General features: G+C 40.4%; 1 pseudogene; it reads right to left on the reverse strand.

Moving 5' to 3' along the window:
• Nucleotides 1–838: 838 nt before the first annotated feature.
• LOC109490679 lies at nt 839–1669 on the reverse strand (annotated as a pseudogene).
• Between the last annotated feature and the right edge of the window lie 12294 nt (nt 1670–13963).

Raw genomic sequence — 13963 nt, forward strand, 5'->3', positions numbered from 1 at the left:
TAAATTGCTTCCCAATATAATCTCTTGAGTTCATGGTTAATAAAGATAAGTTTCTCAATCAACAATTATTCCATGTGTGAGGGTATTTGTACATAAATCACTTAGTTTGGCTTGGATCTAACATTGATAGGACATAATTGATCTTTAAAAGTTTTATGAAGAATCACAAGACTGTGAAATTAAAAGCAGTCATATTGTCTAACTTTGACTTTCCATCAAAGAGACATCTGTTTTCTTGGTAGTAGAAACCTTATTTTATATGTATTATTGACCAGTCCATCAATTAACTCTGTCTCACCATAATTAACATCATGTTACCTTCTAGTTTTTATCAAGAAAGTCTACCAGAGTTTTCTAACCTGATAAACTACCAGCTGGTGTTTTTTTCTTTTTCTACCACCTCAAAAAATATTTAAAACAAGTATTAAAACCTGTATATTATGTTTTCTGGCTCATGATTTGGTAAACCATCTTGTCATTTAAACTTATGTATTGCACAGTGTTGTTATGTGTGACAGGAGTTGAAAAATGTCAAGTAGGACAATTTTATTTTACTTTTCTTAATCTATAAGAAGCTGTCCCTTGAAATCCATCCTTCCTTCTTTCCTTCCCTCCCCATTTCTTCCTTCCTTCCTTCCACCTTTCTTTCTTTCTCTCTTTTCTTTCTTTCTCTCTTTCTCTCTTTCTCTTTCTTTCTTTCTTTCTTTCTTTCTTTCTTTCTTTCTTTCTTTTCTTTTTTCTTTTCTTTTCTTTCTCTCTATTTTTAGAGAGATGTTTAGACGTTACTTTCTGTCAATCTTATTTCTATTTTTTGTTTAAGAGTCTATGGAAGAACAGCTTAGGGCCACTTGGTGGTTGTTCCTACCTATTCAACAGCCTGAGCAGTGGGAGCTGCAAACCAGCTTCAGTACCGGCTGGGCACTCCAGTCTTCAGTGGGGAACTGCTGAATAGTCACAGAGGGCACCTGCATGCCTGCAGACCAGTCTGCATCCTCAGGTTGAGTAACAGTAAATCTGGGAGCTGCAGGAGTCCACCCATCCTGAAATTCCTCCTTGGTCGCAGCATTTTCAACAGCAGCCTACCCTTCCTTTTCAATCTCTTCAGGATTTCTGGAGAAGAAGAGATCAGTCATGACCTTCTGTGGGGGCTCACAGGAGAATGTGCCATGCATGTGCAGAACTTCCTGGGACAGCATCTGCCACATCAGACCAACCAAGTGAGCTCCTTGTTGCTGTATGGGATGGCAACGTCCGCATAGCACAGAGAAGAGTCTGTGTTACACAGCAACATAGGCAGGTTAACATAAGATGCCTCCGTGAGAGGCTGGTGGTCAGCCCTGGGATCGGTAATCACCAGAAGCCTCAGCTCCTAGAAGGCTTCCAGGATCTGGTTAGTGAATGTCCCAGGTGTGGAGTGGCCAGAGTAGGAGTGGCTCCAGTGACAGCCCCAAACTTCAGCACAGTCAGCTGGCCAGTACTCATGCAGCCTATGATACTCACATCAACTGGGCTTTCAATGGCATGAACTGCTGGCAGAAGCTTCTACCAGGTTGTCTTCAGATTTATCATGTAGATGCCATCGCTTTTCCTTTTGTAGATGGAAGTCAAGTTTGGTGCCACCTAAGCAGGTTCCTGCTGCAAGGGATTTGAGGACATCCTCCTCTTTCATCAAGGACTCTGGACATTGTGAAAGTTTCCCTTTAAGCTAGGATGGTAACCCAGAGCAACACAACATGGACCCCTCTCCGGGTAGCTTAGAAAGGCTTTACTTTCTGATAATTCCTAAATACTGTCATTATTCTTGGAAAAGAGAATAGTTGCGGTAAACTGGATAGTATACAATAGTTAAACTTTGTAATTAAAATCTTTGGGAAGTATTGTGTATATGTATTTGTGTCATTCACCAAATTTCATGGTCCCTGAGGTCATCTATATTAGTTTCCTAGTACTGCCATCACAAATGACCACACATTTACTGTCTCGAAACAGCACAAAATTACTATCTTACAGTGCTGGAGGTCAGAGTCTGAAATGAATTTCACTAGGCTAAAATCAAGGTGTTGGCAGGGTTCCTTCTGGAGGTTTTATGGAAGAGTCCTCGCCCTTATCTTCTGTAGCTTCTGGAGGCTGCCTGCCATCCTTGGCTCATGGCCCAATTCTTCATCTTCAGAATCAGCAATCACACCACTCTGACCTTTGCTTCAATTACATTGGGCCCACTCAGATAATCCAGGAGAAGCTCCTCATCTCAAAGCTTTTAATCACATCTGCAAAATCCCTTTCACTATGTGTGTTTAGGCTTCCCAGGACCACCCTCAGGTTTGAACGCTTTGCTCGGAGGACATGAAGAACTCAGCATATAGTAATATTCACCACTATGATTTATTACAGCACAAACAACAATCACAACAACAACAACAACAAAACAAAGCCAAGTCAACTAAAACACACATGGGGCAAATTCTGGGGGAAAACAGGTGCAAGCTTTCAAGGGTCCTCTCCCAGTGGAATCACATAGGATGTGCTTCATTCCCTTGGCACTGTGTTGTGACAGCATATGTAAAATGTTGCTGAACAGAGAAGTTCATTAGGGACTCAGTGCCCAGAGTTTTTATTGGAGCTGGTCTGTGGGCATACTTTGTCTGTCATGTGCCATAATTTCAGATTCCTAGAAGGAATGCAGATGTTCAGCACAAAACATATTGCTTGCACAAACGTTTTAGGCCCAGTGAGCCATTCTTACCAGTTAGCGGTGGGAACCCTCCAAAATTTAAGTTCCCAGAGGCTAGCCAAGCGCTAATCTTGCAAGGAAGGCTTTTCAAGGATGGAAATTTAGAATTGCTATGTTAACTCTTTTCTTCACATCTTGTGAGGTAATATACCGCAGGTTTCAGGGATAAGGATGTAGACATATTTGGAGGGATCATTATCTGTCTACAGCATATGTATTTTCCTTAGTTTTATATTCACAGCCTTAGCCCCAGTGCTTTGCATGTAGTGAGTACATGGGAAAGGTTCCTTCTTTGTACATTGACCTGTGGATCATGATGTCATATTCCCTGTGTCTCCATCTTTGTAAAGAGCATTACCATCCACCCAGTAACTGAAAAGAAAATCTATTTGACTCCTTCCTGTTTCTTGCCCTCCACTATCAATCCGCAATCAATCACTGTGTCCTACTGATTCTACTCTCTAAGGGTTTCTTGATTTCGTTCTATTTCCTTCAAGTCCACTACCACCACTGTAGTCTGGGCCACTAAATTTCTGGACACTCTTTCTCTATAAACTCTGAACTGGTTTCATGCTTCTGGCTTGCTTTCCTCCAATCCATTTTCCAGATAGAAACAAGACTGTTCTTACAAGAACACAAAACTAATTGCCTTACTGCTCTATTAAAAACCCCTCAGTGGTCTCCATCTACTCCTCCAGACTCAGTTTTTACCCTCTTTCATCTTGCACAGTATACACTTTGCAGTCACATTGAATTTCTCTTGGTTTCTCAAGCAAAGCACATTCCCTCCTTACCTCTAGGGTTTTATATTAATTTGTTCCTTTGTGCCAAGCACTTTCCTCCTTCTTTGCCAAGTTAATTCTGATTATCCCTTCACTTGAGTCTCAGCAAAAACATTTCTTTCTCAGGGAGATCCTACCAGGTATCTAAACAGTTTAGGTCCCTCTATTATTTGGCCATTTATATCCTGTACTTTCCTTACCATTATGTTTATCCTAAAAGTTATGATTTTGTCTATTTTCTCTGCTAGGTTATCATCTCCATTATGGCAGAGACTCTATTTTGGTTGCCATTATATCTCTAATATATAGAACATGGAACTGGACATAGTTAGTTTTCAGTAAATGTTTCCTAAAAGAGTAAATGAATGAGTGCTGAAAGTTTTTAATAATATTGCCTGGCTGGGGGTGCCTGGGTAGCTCATTCATTAAGCATCTGCCTTCGGCCCAGGGCATGATCCCAGGGTCCTGGGATCAAGCCCTGCATCGGGCTCCCTGCTCCGCTGGGAGCCTGCTTCTTCCTCTCCCACTCCCCCTGCTTGTGTTCCCTCTCTCACTGGCTGTGTCTCTCTCTGTCAAACAAATAAATAAAATCTTAAAAAAAAAAAAAAAAGAATGATTTCCTGGCTGCTTTTGAAAACAGTCTGGCAGTTCCTCAAAAGGTTGAACAAAGAGTTACCATATGACCCAGCAATTGTACTTCTGCATATCCACCCAAGAGAAACAAAAATGTAACCCCCACAAAAAATTGTATATAAAATTTCATAGCGGTATACTGTCAGCATAATAGCCAAAATGTGGAAATGACTCGAATCTCCATTAACTGTGAAAGGATAAATACAATGTGGTGTATCCATGCAATGGAATATTATTTGGCAATAAAAAGAAATGAAGTGCGGATATATGGTACAACATAGGTGGGCCTCAAAAACATGCTAAGCAGAAGAGGCCCGTCACAAAAGAACACACACTGTATGATTTATGAAATGCCCAGAATAGACAAATCTATAAAAACAAAAGCTAGATTAGTGATTGCCTAGAACTGGGGATGTTGGGAAGAAATGGGGACCTATTGATAAGGATTGCCAAGGTGCAATACTTATTTTTATCGCCTTCTTGAGGTGATAAAAATGTTCTAAAACTGATTATGGTGATGTTGCACAATTCTGTGAATAGACTAAAAGCCATTGAATTGTATATTTAAAATTTGTGATTGTACAGAATGTGAATTATGTATCAATATTATTAAGAAAAGATAGGAAATTTGCCATGTATAATTCAACTTTGAAAGAGAGCTGGTGGTGATTACACTTAATTCACACTAAGAACATTGAACTCAAGAAGTATTAACTGAATGAGTGAATGGTTTATTGTTCTCTATTGACTGAAATGCCTGGCCAGCTAGTTCACCTCACAAATCAAACAATCACGTAAGTGCTTTTCCTTGAGACAACGGATGTACTTTTGTATAGAGCAGAAATGTATATTTTGTCACTTTAAATGTGTAAAATGAAGTGAACTTAGGAATTGAGAGTTAACTTTAAAAATTAATACTTTTCACTAATTCATCAAGGACACTCGAGTGAACCCCCTCTCCCCCACTCTTGGGTACAGAAGGATGCAATGACTGACTCAAGCCAGCAGTTTACTCATAACTCAGTATTGCTTTTATACTGTAAGTGCAATGTCAACCCAGTAGAAAAGGCAAATAGCTGCTTCTTACTATTATGAAAATAGTTTTGACCTAATATTTCCTCTGAAAAGATCTTGAGGACTCCTAGTGGGTCTACAGACCACACTTTTAGAGCTGTTGTCCTAAGTGATATAAAATCACAGACGACTTAGCAACAAAGGTCCAGCATGTATTTACAACTCTCCCTAAGTTGTGCCCCAGTAGCCCTTCGAGGGTTGATAATCATCTCAATCAAGGTGGAAATTATTCGGTCAAGTTTCTCCTTAATGAGGTACACTTCTAATTAAAGGAACAACATTGCTAACTGTTAAGTGATTAGCATTTCCTTGCTTTTCACTGTCAGAGGATGCTTTAACAGCAATCATCTCAACCTTTTTTATTTGAACTCTAAATTTTTTGGTCTCTTCTCTGCTCTCTTATCTAGAATAGCCAGAGAAGGTACCAAAGAGGTAGAGATAGAGTCAGAAACTTTGTGATAAGTAACCTTCCAGAAGTTCACAAAACTCTTCTCTTAGTATCTTTTCTGGGAAGCTTACTGGATGTTTTATGGTACTAGATTGGAGATGGATTGAAACATATTCTGGCTGCCCTACCTCTGGGAACTGAGAGGCCAGCACCCAATTCTTGATTTGAGTTTAAAAGATGACATTCAGAGTTCAGTTGTGGGCATAGTTAGCTTCAGCACATGAATAATTCTTCCAGCAATGATAGAAGGGGAAACTGCCAAATGATTCTATAATTTGCAGTTAGGTTTTCAGATTAAGCTACTATGATCTGTGACAACACTGAAGGATAGATAATATACAGGTGGCAGGTTGGAGTTTTGCATTGTGTTAACGTTGTCTTTGTTTAGCTTTTTGCTCTACCTTTCTTTGGGGGAACACTGACATTCTTCTTTGTGTTGCAGAAGATTTCTCAGCATGGCCAGGTGGCATTTAAACAGCCTAATGAGAAAGATGACTCGGCTCCAAGTGGCAATGTCAAAAGACACTTCGCAGCTGCCCTGTCGCAGAGGTCTGGAATGAGACCGACATTCTCAATTACTGCCCAGTGTCGTGTTGTCACTACCCCCTTCTCAGCATCCACCTTCTTCAAGCAGCATTCATGCCCTCTCTTCATCTGTTCAAGTAGGTGCTTTGGCGTGAAGGAAGCTGTGCTTTATCTCCCTAATGCATCTTTCTGTCTTTGGCACATTTGTTGTTTGTTGTTGGTTGTGCCAGGGCTCAGCTGTTACATGACAAGCTTTGATAGAGTGAATCAATTGTTGAAATACCCATCAGACTTTGTACTTCCCCTTTAAAAATGAAGGCTGCTTCATAATAGTTACTATTGGGAATAAGAAAAATATGACACAAGAAATTTAGATCATTTTCACCTTTGATCATGGCGGATGCATTGTCAGGAGAAAAATAAGTCTTGATTTTTCACAGTGTTCATCTAGATGGGAACAAATGCCAGATGTCCCAGAAATCTCACTTTCTGGAAATACAGTATGGAAGAGTATACTGATTTAACTTTAACTTTTAAAATTCCTTAGAAAGACAGAGAGAGAGGGAGAGAGAGAGTTCATTATTTTCAACTTTCCTCTATCCCAAAAGGGCAGGAACCCTCAAAAGAGTACTTTCTGGGAGTCCAGGAGATTGCTTTTCACTTGAGTGTTATTTGAAATTTCCTGTGGATGGTGAATCTGAAAAACCTTGGGGTCAGGGTTGAGGATTTGTGATCTAAACATTCTTGACCCTGCTTCCTATAAAACCACAAATTGATATTGCTAGGACTCATCGCCACAGGATAGCTATCCAGCTGTCCAGCATCCAGATAAAATTGAGTAATAAATTCAGAAAGTCGAATGTTCCTTGTTTTTGAGCAATTGAGTTAAACCTTTTAAGCCCTAATGTTATTCAAATCTGACCCTGAGTTTAAAAAACTATCATAAGAAAACTCCGTGAAGTTTTTTGAATGGTGTTTAAAATATGGCTGACCCTAATTTATGATTTAAAAAAGGCAAGGGGGGTCTAGAACATATTCATGTCCTAGCTTTGTCTGTGGTTCATGTTCTATGAGGAAGTTTTCACAGCACTGTGGGAACAGGTATATATTGAAAAACAGAAGCTTCTTGAGGTCAATGGCTCTTCTTAACAGTACTAAAGGTCAAAACTAGCAATCAGCCAGTTTTATCAGTTATATGACCTTGGACAAAGTCACCTCTACATACCTTGGTTTTCTCAACTGTGGGATGGTGATAACTAGGGTGCTATCGAAGTTTATGTTAAGATTAAATGAGTAAATATAATAAATGTAAAAAAGCACTAGAGCAGTGCCTGACACATGGCAAACACCATCTAATTGTTACTTTTGCTGTAGTATATAATAGTCGTATAAGTGTTGTAGTTGAGGTAATGCTAAGTGTCCAAGAAAAAGATAAGTATAGAGAAGGACAGAAGGCAAGAGGGAAGCCAAGAGAGGGTCTTCCCCGTGATGAGGAAGGGGAGAGAGGGTGGCGGGTCACAGCTAATGTGTTCCCTAGCATTCCTCCATGGAAACAAACTCTCTGAGTGAGTGGCAAGTTTTCTTGAAGACAGCATAATTCATACAGAGAGCCTTCGCTTTGAGCACAGGGCCTTCCAGCCTTGCCTAAGACCCTCATGTCGCGATAAAGGGATGATCTCAGCCAGATCTCAGCAGGGATGGGTGAAGATGGATGAACCAGGACTGGGTGGGGAGCAGGGGGTGAGAGGGAGTTCCCTCCTACCCTTGGTGCTTTAATACATACAACTTTTGTGCATTCTGAAGGGAAGGACAACCCAGTAGGCTGGGTATTTGGACTTGGATTTAGTTTATTTAATGTTTTCTGTGCACCCGGATTGTGGACTGAGCTTTATACCCACTGCATTGACTGGCTCTTATAATGGTATTATTTATAGATGTGTTCTTTGAATATTTCACACTTGTCCTGTTTTCCAAAGTACATTATAACTGACAGCAGGGATCATTTAAAAATATCTGTCATCATGCTCCATTGTGCCTGGAACATCATACTCTGCACACAGTGATTGTTCGGTACACACAGATTCACTCTCCTGGGCCCCCAGGACAGTGGTTCTCATCTGGAATGCTAGACAGACATATACCATATTCCTTCACCAAATTACATGACACAACATTTTATCAAAGTATGACATTTTCGTCTTTGCTACAACTGAATACTGTCACTCAGAACTCTGTGAGATGTAACTGAGAGAATGGGTTGCATGATGCAGTTTAGTCTATATAAAATTGGCATTGAAGAAAGAACATATGTTTATTGGAACATGTGAGATTTTTTGCACCTTGAGGATATAAAAAGTCAGGGGCCAAGACAGCTGTATTCAGACAACCATCCAGAAAGCTTTATAGGAAGACTACAAGGGAGAGAATGAAGCTATAACTAGGGAAGCTTTTAGGGAAACCGTGAGATGTTATTATATTACAATAGCAATTTCCACGTTGTTGTTAGTAACTTTGATGATGATGATTTGGGTATTTAATCCCTTCGTGCATGCTGCCAGAATTCTAAAATTCAAAAGTGTGACAAATTTCAATATGACCGAGAACTACTTCTTTGGGATAATTATATCTTAAAGAAAATAGTGTGAGGCACTTGACTGCGAAGTTCTTAATTCTTTCAACATCATTCTGTAGGGCCAAACAGAGGTATCACAACTGGATTACCTAAATATCTCCTGTCTACTGGCAAGTGGTCAAGCGGACCCTAAGCCACAGTGACCACTGCAGCTGCTACTTTGAATGGCCACATTTCCATAGATTCCTTTAGTAAAGAGACAACATGCCCAAATGTGTTTACACAGTTTATGCATCAGCTTAATGCTTACATCAGTTTCCCTTGACCTCCGAATTCCATGGACGGTAGGGATAAGGGCCCAGGGGGATAATGTGCACACAAGGCTATTGGTCACAGATGAGAAACCCAAGAATTTTTAAAAACCCGTAAGCTTATAAGGGGCTGCTGGCAAACCTGCCCAATCTTTGCCCCCAAGGAAGACATTATTTTTATTACTTTGGAATACAAACAAATCTCCTCTGAGGAAAGCAGGAAGACTTTTATCTCGGAGCAAGGAAATAAATCTGCTCTCTGACCGGGACAGTGACATTCTCTCTAGCTTCTGTGGCTGTTGGTTATGCAAACAGCTTCGAACAAAACTGTTATCAGGCAACCATCAATGTACCATGAACCAGATTTGGAATCATGCAAGAAGCAATAGAGACCATTAGATCTGGATTTGAGTTTGAGTTCTGGTACGTACTAGCTGGGTCATCTTGGGTGAGTTACTTAAAATCCCTTTAAATTGGGTGATAATAGTTTCCTCTTTGGAGAGCTCTTGAAAAAAATAAATTAAATAGTGTTTTTATAGTACTTAGCACTGTACTTTGATAATCATAATAACAACACCTTCTAAAAGTTAGGGCTGCCTTAGGCTGAGATTAACAGAGCACTTGATCAGCAATAGCTTAAAAAAACGAAGGAATTTTCTTTTCTCCCATAACAAGGCCAGAGAGAGTCAGCTCGGAACTGGCTCAGCTCTTCAGTAACTCTGCCTGTCCCAGGCTTGCTCTGCCTTCACGGCGCTCTAAGCAGGTGGCTCCTGTCTTTATGGTGGCAAATGGTTGCTCTTCCTCCAGGCCTCTAAACCTGCAGTCCCGAAAAAAGAAGGTGGAAGGACCAAAGTCTTCTGCTTGCAAGCTTTGCATTTTTATTTTGGAGGGAATGTCCTTCGTAAGGACTTCATCCACATACCCATTGGCAGATTTTGGGTTACATGGCCAGTCTTCGCTGGGAGATTGGCTATTTTTAGTTGGGTACACAGTGGCGCCAAACAAAACTGAAGTTCTGTTTGACAGGAAGAAGTGGAATGGATGCTGGTAGCCAACGGGCACTGTCTGCCCCAGACCTGATTCCTATGTGCAAGCTGTTCTAATATGGCACTTCAGTGAGCAATAAAAACTTTCCTTCCTGGCAGTCACAGACTGTGGTTGGTGTATGCTTATTAGACATTTATATTTAAATTTGAAAAGGTTAATTCTATTTGATCCAGTGGTCAAAGGACAGATATATTCCCAGCTTCCAGATTTCAGGCACTGTGAATGGCATATTTGGTGAAGCCTGAAATGGAACAGAATGAACATATTACAGTTAATTAGGCCTGCTTGAAAGCCTTATTGCCCCTAACATAGGTAGCCTCATTACTTTATATTTTAATTTCCTTTTCCTCATTAACAGGTACTGAGGGGCATCTTCAATGAATTGGCTCTCAGAATTTTGGCTTTAAGCTTCTGTTTTCGTCTTTATATTATGAAGAATTGGTCAACTGGGTATCAAGTCATTCTGTGTAGCCTAGTTTTTTGGATGTGAATTAAACTATTAAGTTCAGGATTATTTATTTCAGTAATTTTTCTCTGCTATAAATGTTACTAAAATGTATTTCTGAGTCCTTAATGAAAGGATACTGTAAATACCTATCCTAATTTTGGTGGTTCAGAATCACCTTTGAACATCCCTCATTATGAAATTTTATAGTCATATACACTGATATAAAACTCTTTTCTTGTTTTTTTCTCATAAAATGAAGACCGTTTCATTGTCAGACTCTTTGGGATGGTGTCATACACCCCCTTCAAGAGACTTCATCATCTTCAGAGAAGTTATCAGTGCCTTCACTGTCACTCCCTTTGCTTTTGACTTTTCATCTCTGTTCAAACAATTGTTAATAATTATATATTTAATAATTCTATAGTTGGGCCACTTCTATGTAAGTTCATAGAATTACATCCACCCTCCCTTCTCATTTGTACTAATTTCATTAATGAATTGAGAAGGGAAATCTCTCTTACCCTTTCAAAGAATTTTAGAGATGTTTCAAGTGGGTTTACTCCAAAGTAGTGATCTGCAAACATTTTCTGTAAACAGCAATCAGTACATATTTTAGTCTTTGGGGGCCATATACAGTCCCTGTCACATATTTTCCCCTTCTCCTTCTGTCAGAAACAGACCATGGATCAGAATTGGCCTGCAGCTAAATGTTGCTGAACCTTGCTCCAAAACATAGTTCTTTACCATTAAAGCAGAAGTTTCCAAAATATTTTGAAAGTAGACCTTTTTTATTAAAAAATCTTTGAGAATGTACTCAGAGCATAGGTATTTATTTTTATTTATAAAATATTTTCATGTTTTTATCGAACTGTTATTATGTACATTATAAAACATGCACAGAAATAGAAATTAAAAAGTATCAGATAAAATGTGGATATAAATAGAAGCTCTAGAAGTTCTTTCTGAGCCTCAGGAGATCATCTTGCCCACTTCCTGGAGAATCTGCATTTCATCTTGGAGTTCTTTCTATTAGAGGAAAAAGATGACACTTCTCACATGACACCAGCCCTGCAATTTTCTAGAAGATCTTAATATCAGCTTTTACCTTGAGTCTACTTAAACCCAAGGGAACTTGATTCATTGGAACCTGCCAACATAAAGTTTGAAAAACATTACAAGAATAGACTTGAAAAAAAAATCAGTTTTCTAAAACTACTCAGAGAATAGGCTATGATCAAAAAGAAGCTCCTCAAAACCATGAAATTCTCCTTCAGGATCATGATTTATTAACTGTTTTTCACTGGTGAATATACAGTCTTCTAATGTGGTATCTCACTTGAATGCCAAGGCCACCTTTCAGGAAAGAGCACACAACAGGTACATGCTTTTACTTATAAACTGTTTGGACTTTCTAGTGTGTGGTAGCCTGGAACCCAAGGAACTTTCAAATTGTTTTCTAAGCGCCATTATTGAACATGCCCTGTGTCGGGCTCTGAGATTCCTAATCTTGGCTTCATGGATTCCGTAAGTGGCTGTAGATAAATTTTAGTGTATTGATGAACATGTTAAAATTTTTATGCAAAATGGAGAGTATGGTTATAATATGAGCTTATTGCTGGGAATATGGCCGTAACTATCTAAATAGGAGACAGAAATCACACCAGCTATTAGAGAATTTAATACAAAGAGCTGTTAACTAAGTGTAAAATTATTAACAAGGTAAATTGAAAAGGCAAAAAGAGAATTTTGAGTCATCAGAGAAGTAGCAAATGCCGGAAGCTGCCGCTACTCCTAGAGTTGGAGAAAAAGAGGACAGGGGCTGGAGGAGCCGCTCTTCACGTGGTGCTGGGACTCTGTCCTTTTAGGAGGAACAGCAGACAGCAGGTGCGGGCTCTCGGAGGGGGTACAAGGGGGCTGGTTCTGAGACTGTTGGAATCTCTTCGCTAGACTTAACTGCAGTTTCCTAAACAAACTGCTCCTGCTGGGGTGAGAAAGCAGTGCTCGGTGCGCTGCTCCCAGGAACCACAAGCTGACCGGAAGCCAACAGAAGATCCCTCTTCCTCCTCCCGTCTTGCAGTCTCCCTGAAACGCCCCCTGTCGGTGGACTCTAACAAGCATCAGGTGGCAAAGCGGAAATTGGTTTGCGGCCTGGCAAAGCTGGGTGGATTTAAAGCTCAGATATCATAGTTTCATCGCAGGACCAGTGGCCCATAGACTTAATGAAATTCTTAAAGGGGACTGGAACTCCGAAGGTTAAAGCTTCTGCTGTTTATTTCTTAATACTTGGGGAAGAGGATTATTTTATATATGGAGGTGTTGCTTCCCAGGTCAAGATAAATGAGAATCGGAATATTCCGAAGTCTTTCGTTCTCTGGGTTCTAGTATCACATAATGCAGACAAACCGGTAACTAATCTACCACGAATGTTCTGGAACTAAATTTCTGAAATTTTGTGGTGAGGTCCCATTTCTTTTCCTTTCATGTTTTGCATCTTCTCTTTGTCTGGTAAGTTATTTCATTTCTGAGGACAGCACAGTGCACATGATCTGTGGTGGTCCCTGGCACCAGGATCCCCCAGGGATCTGTGTGTGCTGCTTCTATGCCCCGCTGGCCATGATTAATGCGGAGGTTAGAGAAACCGGGAGAGCTAAGCTAGTCAGGGCAGCCTACCCCGGCCAGTTAAGTAAGTGGTCCAGTTTAGCAAGAGGGCATCTCTCTCAGGTAGCAAAGTTGGGAGACATGAGCTGGAAGCTGCCCAGCAGCCCTGTTCCTCGTGGTGAGGACGAAGCCCCTTTGAAGAATGAGGCAACTGAGCCAACCCAGTGAGAAAAGCAGAGAGGAGCAGCAGAGTCCTGTAACTTTCCAGTCCTGGTGCCAGTGTCCCTGAAACAGCTGCACGCTTGTGAACACATTTGGCTTCCGTGAATCAAGCCTACTTTCTTTTTCCTCTTAAGCTTGTTCAAATTGGTTTTCTATCACTGGTACCCAGTAGAGTACTGGCTAAAGCAGCTGCGCTGTGCTGCCTTCGTGTATAACATTTAGAACGTTCATCTCTCAGGGACTTCACTGCCATAGCGGTAATGGGGTGATGGAATTTATCTCCAAGGTTGTTTGAGACGTAAATGAGGAAATGCATGTAAAGCACTTAGCATGGTGCCTATCATAAAGCGCACATTAGAAAAAAAGTGTCGTGGACTCAGTACTGTGTCATCAATAGCCTAGCTTGTCACTAGACTGTGCTGTTGTATAGCAGTTTCTCCCTGCACCTCTTGGGCTAGTCTCCTACACCATTTGGTTTGTCCTTCTCATAATACCCCGACACTGTCAAGGACCAATATGGTTCAGGGAGATAATTATTAACCCACAACAGCAATGCACCATTTCTTCAAAGA

The sequence above is a fragment of the Ailuropoda melanoleuca genome, chromosome 19, assembly GCF_002007445.2.
Source record: "Ailuropoda melanoleuca isolate Jingjing chromosome 19, ASM200744v2, whole genome shotgun sequence".
NCBI lineage: Eukaryota > Metazoa > Chordata > Mammalia > Carnivora > Ursidae > Ailuropoda > Ailuropoda melanoleuca.